An 8,639-nucleotide genomic window follows, 5' to 3' on the forward strand; every position below is an offset into this window, starting at 1 on the left:
ACAATATTCCACATACATCTGTAACAAGGGCGTCCGCAGAGGGGGCAAACCGGGCACTTGCCCCCTCTAGAAAAGCAAATTTTTTTCACAAATTTATGTTTTTTGAAGCTTGTTTGAAATTTCTGCTTAACAAATTATATCATGTATTAATTGTGAAAAATTATTAAAATTTGTTATAACGATAAAGCTGCCCTTTCATACAGCGAATTTTTCGTTGCGTGAATTTGCACTTTAATTTGTTATTCGCTAGCAGAGTTGCAAGATTCCAACCTGTGAGTCACAGAGTCATGGCGATGGGGAAGCACGCACACAGCGAGAAGGCATGTCCGTAGATGCCGGAGCGCTCACGGACACGTCTTCTCACTGTATGCGTGCTCCCCCACCGCTATGACTCTATGACTCTCGAGTTGGAATCTTGCAACTCTGGTCGCTAGGCGTCGCATGCTTACAGCGCTTTACTCATATGCAAAGTACAGCCATGAATATTATAAGTAGACAGCTCTAGAAGCTGTTCGTTTACGCAGTGTGAGTTACGTTACGTGGCTCTTCTTTCTGTTACGCTGATTTTTAAGGCCCGCGACTATTTGCGAATATTAAAATTTTATACATTGATTAATTGTTTAATCCTTGAAAATGAATAAAGATATAAGATCGTTTTTTAAAAACCCAGACTTGAAAATGATAGTTCTCAAGAAGAATCTTTTCCTTCCACCTCCATGCCATCAGTTAGTGTTTGCTCTTTCAATGATCCTTTCACATCAGTTCAAGATACTCTTACTGCCGATATAATCGTTTCTCAAAATTTTGAAAAATACGACATAGGACATTATATTAATTTAAAATTATCTAACGAGCAGAAATATGACGTAATGACTAATATTTGGGTTCCTTCGGAAAAATATAATTTTAAAAATGAAGGGCACAGCGAAATTTTCGTGCCGATTGGTTAAAATTATATTCATGGTTAGCATACTCTGAAATTTCTGGAGATGGTTTGTGCAAATTTTGCGTTATTTTTAAACAAAATGTACATAGAGGTTTTCAAGGTGCTTTTATTATAAAAGCGTTTAACAAATATAAGAAATTTCCACGAAGCTGCACATAATCACGAAAAATCACAATGGCATATAAGTGCCGTTGAAGATGGTTACGAATTTTCTTCCTATTATGCAAAATAAAAAAGTAAGCATTATTAATCTAATTTCCGATTCCAGAGCTAAATTAATTGAAATAAATCGAAAGAAACTAGAGCCCATTATATCTACAATTGTCTTTTGTGGTACACATGATCTTCCATTGCGCGGTAAAAATCGGATAAAGGAAATTTCAGAGATTTGCTGAAGTTTTGAATTGAATCTGGCGATAATATTTTAAAAGAGCACTTGAAAAGGCCCAGAAGAATGCTCAATACACTTCAGTGAGAATTGAGCCTGAGTTAATCAACATTTGCCAAAAAGTTATTACTAAAGATATAGTGAAATTAGCTAATGCATCGAAGACTTCTCGATTTTAGCCGATTGAAACAGCAGATATCGCTGGAATTGAACAACTTTCATTTGGAATCAGATTTGCTTTTTTTCAGAACGAAAATTGTCCTTGCATGAAGAATTTTGGGATATGTTGCATTAAAAAATTTGACGCTCATTCCATTGCAAATGTGATTTTGGAAAAATGCCAAAAATTAAATTTAAATATGGAAAAATGTGTGGATCAAGGCTATGATGGGTGTTCAACCATGGCAGGAAAAGAAAATGGAGTAAAAGCCATTATTCAATGCAAGTACCCAAATATTAATTTTATTCATTGTGCCTCACATAGATTAAATTTAGTAATCAATGACTTGAATGCACTACCAGAAATTCGAAACGCAATTGGAATAATCAAAGAAATAATTAAATTTTTCAGGGAGAGTAACATTCGAAGACAGTTAGTTCCTTCAATTCCAATGCTTTTGTCAAACACGATGGTGTGAACAACATAATCTATTCGTAAATTTAAGAGGGATTATAAAAATTTTGGACGAACTTGATAAAATTTCGAATAGTACAAGCGATGCTAAAACTAAGTCTATATGCTCTATTGTGCTGCCACAAAGCCATCGTTTGTGATATGTTTATTATTATTTCCAAATATTTAACTTTATTGGAACCAATTACACTTAAATTGCCAAGATAAAGACATCAATTTTACTTGATGCTCAAATCATATTAAACAATGGTTACAATATTAGACCACGATCGACAGAGTGATGTCTCTTTACACATATTTACAAAGAATGTGAGGATTTGTGCACCGAGCTTGATATTCAATTAAAAATACCTCGAACTGCTATTCACCAAACGAAAAGAGCAAATTATAATACAAATTGACCCCACATACTTATTATAAATTATCAGTATTTTACCATATCTATGACTCAATTAAAACTTCATTAAATACGAGATTTCAGAAGAAAATACCACCGTTTTTCAGCTCTTTAATATCTACACACAAGAACTACGTAAAGTTAATCACGATCAATGCAACAATATATTTCAATCTATCGAAAAGACTTACCAAATGTTAATTTAAACGAAGAAAAAACGTGTTTTAGTATCAAATAGTAAATTCAAACCCTGATTTATCTACAGCTGAAGATATGATTAAAGCTGCAAAATTTGTACCTAAGATACAAACTTTGCTTCTTAAATCTTTAGCTTTACCGGTAACTACAGCCACCATTGAACGATCCTTCAGTACGTTACGGCGAGTAAAACTTGGCTACGATCAACCATGTGCCAAGATCGTATCAGCGGTCTTTGCATGCTAAGTGTACACAGAGAACAAATAAAAAAGGAAGGTCAAGAATTATTAAAAAAATAATAGATGATTTTGCTCTCGATGATAGGAGAATTGCACTTGCATTTCCTAACACAAATATAACATCAAATTAAAATATAATTTTAAGATCAAAAACGTATAATATATAATATATAAAAAAATTAAAATTATTAAAAATAATTTAAAAACATTAATACATTTTTGTTAATTTTAAAATTAAAAATAAACAACAAAATTTTAAAAAAAGTATAAAATATGTATAAATTACTAAAAAAAATTTCAATAAAAATTTAAAAATTAATAAAAAACAATAAAAAAATATAGTATAATGAAATAAAAAATAAAAAAAGATAACAAATCTTTCTCTGCTAACACCTACCTTGTCGCGGTGAGAAAGCTTCTTAAAAAGGGTTTGATTAAAGAAAAAAAGGATAAAATTCTAAAACTTTGGGTGGGAAAAAGCCCCCTTGAAAAAAATTCTGAGGACGCCAGTGCGAAAACTTCACACTACAATTTTAAAAAAAAACACCCATTTTAATAATTTCCCAAAAAACATGAAAAAACTTTTTTAAAAAACCCCTTACAAAAATGTTGTGAAATGTACCAGGAAAAGGAGTTGGACCACGAAATTTCACGTTACGAAGATAAAAATGAAAATATAATAAACTTCAAGTAGGCTCGATGGGCTTCCTATATTCAATCTTCCGAAAATTTCAGTTGTGGCCAATTATTTGGTTAAAATTGAAACCTTTTTTGAATATTTTTATTGGCTGTTATCGGAATCTAAACCATTTTGATTTTTATTTTTAAAAGATTTGGAAGATGTAAAATTCTATATGGGAGCGATTTTACAAAAATAAAACAAAGCAAAAAATTTTAAATTCATATTTAATAGCAGATGCTCCGAAAAAAGTTAAAACTAAAAAATAAAGGGAAAAGGGGAAAAAAGGGTGTTGAAAGGGAATTTTGGGAAGGCCAGTTATATTTTTGAATCGCTTTTGGTTTTCCGGGTACAAATTTTTTAAAGAAAGGACAAAGAACTTGAAGGTAAACAATTTGAAAAAAAATTTACAAAAAAATATTGAAAAAATAGTAGAAATACCAGTTTTTGGGTTTTAGTACCAACAACCTTAGATTATATCATCAAATATTTTATTGGGTTGTAAAAAAATTTGAAAAAATTTAGGGCTAAGTGGCTTTTAAAAGTAAGATTACAGCTTTTAAGGTAAAAAAAAAATCCGATTCATTAAAAAAAATTTTTAAAAGGTTTATTTCCACAAAGAATTTTTCGAGAAAAACCTCGAAATTTTGGAAGATTTTAGTTTTTTTTTTTTAAATGGAAAGAATGAATGCGACAATTTTTATTGGGATACAGGGCCTACATTCTGAAAAAAATTTTCCCCCCCTTCTCCTTTTCTTTCTCGCTCTTTTCCCCCCTCCCTCCTTTTTTTTCCCCCTTTTTTTTTTTTCCCCTTCATTTTTCTCTTTTTTTTTTCCCTTTTCTTTCTTTTTTCCCCTTCTTTCTTTCCTTTTTTTTCTTCTTTTTTCTCCCATTTCAAAAAATTTCATGGTATACCTTGTAAGGGGGCCTCTTCTCTATTTGGGGACAAATTCCTCATATTCGAAAATATTTTTCGAAAAAAAATCCTTTCAACAAAAGTCCCAATAATTTGTATTTGAAAGATGATTCTATTAATTTAATTTCAAATTTTGCGGGCTCAATATTTTGGAAACAGGGTTTTATATTTGGGAAAAAATTCCAAAAAAAAAAAAAGGGATTAAAAAAAGTCCAAACCCCTCATCATTATTAATGCTTTCGAAATTTTCAAATTTTTTGGGGAAATTTTAACCTGGTCTGTTTCGACATTGAAAGAAAATTATGTTATTTTTCCCCAAGAAAAATATTTGGCTGCAAATAACCTTTTTATGGGCAAAAACACGGAGGAGAAAGGAAAAACCAAATTTGTCAATATATTTAAATAAAAAAATTTGAAATTATATTTTTTATGATATTTCTCTATATTTAAAATTATTATAGTTATAAAACAAAATTATAAGATTTGTTACTATCTTGCTGGTTCACGACCGAATAAAAAATCTAGATTAAAATGGTCCTGCACTGTGATTAGCAAATCTGAAATTGTTGATAAAATTCAATGTGAAATTTCGATTTGCCCAATCACAGTTCAAGGATCATTTTAATCTATTCATTTGATTCTGTCGTGGAAAAGCAGCTCTTGATTTGATTGATAACTTCAATTGATTACATAAATTGAAAGGCATATTTTGGTTAACTTTATTCATGTTTTATTTTATTGTTGACAGCAAATCGTAAAATTAGAAAGCACTGATGATGAGCAATTAAAGTGTACAAAATTCATGTCGTTGAATTTGAAAGATGGGCTTGAAAGGTTCCATTCTTCATGGAAAGCTAAGAACTAATTGCAAAATCCTGCAACTAAATCCAAGAAAAAAGAAGCTATAAGTTGTTATCAATAACGTACAACCGGATTCAAGTTTGGAAAAATTATGCCATTTAAGGACATTGGCAGTATGCGGAATGTATAAATTTGAATTGTTCAAAATACCACATATTACATAAAAGTCCGTAATAATTCAAAATAAAATTCTACATGATGAGTGGGTGTTAGTATAATAATAAAATAATAATGTATCTTTTTATGTAGACACTTATGAAGAAGCCTGTTTAAATGTGATAAAGCAGAATATGTATCAGATATGAACACACAGAGATATGGATGACAATGACAAAGAAAACAAGTATACAAGAATTTAACATGCCAACACAAGAAAAGATATAAGAAAAGTTCTAATAGGGAAATATATAAAAGTTTCATTTGAAGGTAATATAAGTAAATAATATGTTAATTATTTTATTCACTATTTGCAATATAATAAATTTGAAAAATTTTTATAAAATAGAAATTATTAAAGTAAAGTTTTCATGTATAAGTTATAAAAAAATTTATTATTAAAGAAAAAAGTTCTATATTTATTAAAATAATTTGAAGGATATCAAAGTCGCCAGTAATAGAAAAATGAGAAAAAAAATTATATAAAACGACCAAGACTGAAAATAAGTCTTTAGTTGTTCAAATCATGGCGTTGCGACCTCGGTTTTAGGTCTTTATCAATGAAAAAAATATTGTTTAAGAGGGACCTTATAATTATAAATTGCGGATGAGAATCACTTATATATATAAAAAAAATTGGGTTTATAAAACAAACCCCCCACTCCATGTCAGTACAACTGGCAAGTCGTTTTCTAAAACAAGTTTTTATATATTATACGTAATATCACTTCGCCAATTATAATTATAATTTCATCTTAAACACACTTTTTCATTTCGATAAGACCTAAACCAGATGGTCGAAACGTCATGATTTAAATCAATAAAGAATTATTATCTATTTTGTCAGTTTTGGGTCGTTTATATAATTTTTTCTAATAGTTCTATATATGTATGATGATGATAAAGAGTTATGATCAATTATCAAGTAATTTTAGTCGTTGGCCATTGTTTATAAAAGTTATAAACATATGAATCTTAATATATCCTACGACCTACTTGCATAAAAATGAGGTTGGCAAATATTACATTTATTAACTTTTGATACAAAAACAACTCTTACCTCACTGACCGATTTCTGCATAAAAACTTGATCTATAATCGTTTGGCTCCATTTGGACCTTAATGCGATATAATAAAACAGTACAGTCTCCTTCCTGTATATCCACAATCCTATTCAAATTTTTATTTAACCTTAAACTTCTATGAAAACAAGTTAATACTATAGGTAATTTTCCAATATATAAACAATGACCAAACGCGGACCGTTCAAAGTCATTAAAGGTTGCTTAAAATCATGACAATGGACTGCGTTCAGCAGAAAAAGCAGCTTTACAATGGTAAAATTGCAATATGATTGGTGTATGCTTTAATCTTAGCTGAATCTAGAGCAACACCAATCAGATTCACGAATTTTACAACAGTGTAAAGCATGGTTTTTTTGAAAAGCAGCCTGTAAGTCCAAATTCATCATTGAAACTGAATCCGTTTAAAACAAATAATTTCATAATTATTACATATAGTTAATATATATATTAATTAATTAAAATTAATTAGTTATTTTATGTAATATACATTTTATGTAATATACATTTTATGTCATATACATTTATGTAATATACATTTTTTACACAGAAAATTAAGAAAAGAATTTAACATTGATCTTCAAGATTTTAAGTATGCTAATGGACAAACACAATAACGGACCAATAAGAGATTTGAAAATAACCACAAATATTATGAGTACCGACATAAAAGAAATTAAAAAATGGATGATTACAAATAAAAGGATGGATATCCAACGCCCATGTGTGGTAAATTTTCGAAAATTAAAAGGATAAGTCAAGATATTACTCTTACCGCATCAAAAATGTACGTTGCTTCAAAGCGGTGTTTGCTTTAACATTCGATTTTTCCATTAAAAACGAACATGAGCAATTACATCATTGGGAAACGAACTGAAATCGCGAAAAGAAATCAATTGGTAAGTTTTTATTTTTTTAAATTATAAATAATTAAATATTACAAGATGCATTATTTATATTATTTTATTGGAAAATAGAGTGCGTTTTTTGATACAATTGGAGGATTGATCAAAATGAAACAGTGAAAAGATTCTATAAAGCATCAGTAAAAAAACCACACTGAATTTTCATGGCAGGCCGTAAAGAAAAATATAAATTATGAAATTTTAAAAAACTAAGGGACATAATGTTCGTAAGTAATGGGATATATCATTTCAAATAAATATATACATATAGAACATATTTTAAATAATAAAATTTTTTATTGATGAAAAAAAATATCGTAAAAAAAAATTATTTACTTTTTTTTTTTAATATTGTGAATCCCATTACAGACTGGGAATTTAAAATTTAATATATTATATAAAAAAAAATATTTTTACATATATTTTTTATATAATATTATATTAGTAGTATTTTGGCATACATCTTCAAATTAGTAAGTAATTTTGCGTATAGGTTCTGCTGGTTTCGTTGTTTAATGGGATAAAAAAAAAAATTCCCCCAATTTGTGCAGAATGGTTCAACAACTTCAGCACGTATCGCAATGAAATCAGAAAGATACAAAAACCCCCTATTTTGGACCACAATGTAAAGGGTTACGTTGCGAAATCGCAAATGCATGCAGCTTAATCCTCCCAGCATAGACAATGAGAAAAAGTAAACAGTAAAACTTTTATAAATTTTAAATTTAAAAATTTTAAACAATTAAAAAATGTTTTAAAAAAAGTTCGAAAAAAATCCCCCAAAGTATAAAAAATTTTTTAATTTTTTTGTTTTTTTTAAAAATCGAAAATTTTTAAAAAAATTTAGAAAGCCCCCCCCCCTTTTAAAGTTTTCTTTTAAAATTTAACCCCCCCCCCAATTTTTTTAAAATTAAAAAAAAAAAGTTCAAATATCAAAAATTTTAAGGAAAAAAATATTAAGGCACTTACTGCAAAACTAATAATTGGAAATCAATTTTTGAGATATTAAAACTTTTAATTTAATTTAGCATTTAAATTATTAAGCAATTAAAAGGTTTATATAAAGGGTGCTTCTTACCAATTACGGGTTTTAAAAAAATTTTTTTCTTTTTTTTTTCTTTTTTTGCTGATTTTTTTGGTTTATTTTTTTTTTTCCTCGTAAACAATTGAAATATAAAAACTAATTCAGTAATAAGCTTCGATCATAAGTGCTAAAAAAAATATTTTATTTATAGTAA

General features: G+C 28.5%; 1 pseudogene; it reads left to right on the forward strand.

Moving 5' to 3' along the window:
- The first annotated feature begins 1,143 nt into the window (after positions 1–1,143).
- LOC146723464 (zinc finger MYM-type protein 1-like) lies at positions 1,144–2,809 on the forward strand (annotated as a pseudogene).
- The last annotated feature ends 5,830 nt before the right edge of the window (positions 2,810–8,639 follow it).

This window comes from Nylanderia fulva, unplaced genomic scaffold (genome assembly GCF_048542155.1).
Source record: "Nylanderia fulva isolate GAGA-0341 unplaced genomic scaffold, ASM4854215v1 Scaffold196, whole genome shotgun sequence".
Lineage (NCBI taxonomy): Eukaryota > Metazoa > Arthropoda > Insecta > Hymenoptera > Formicidae > Nylanderia > Nylanderia fulva.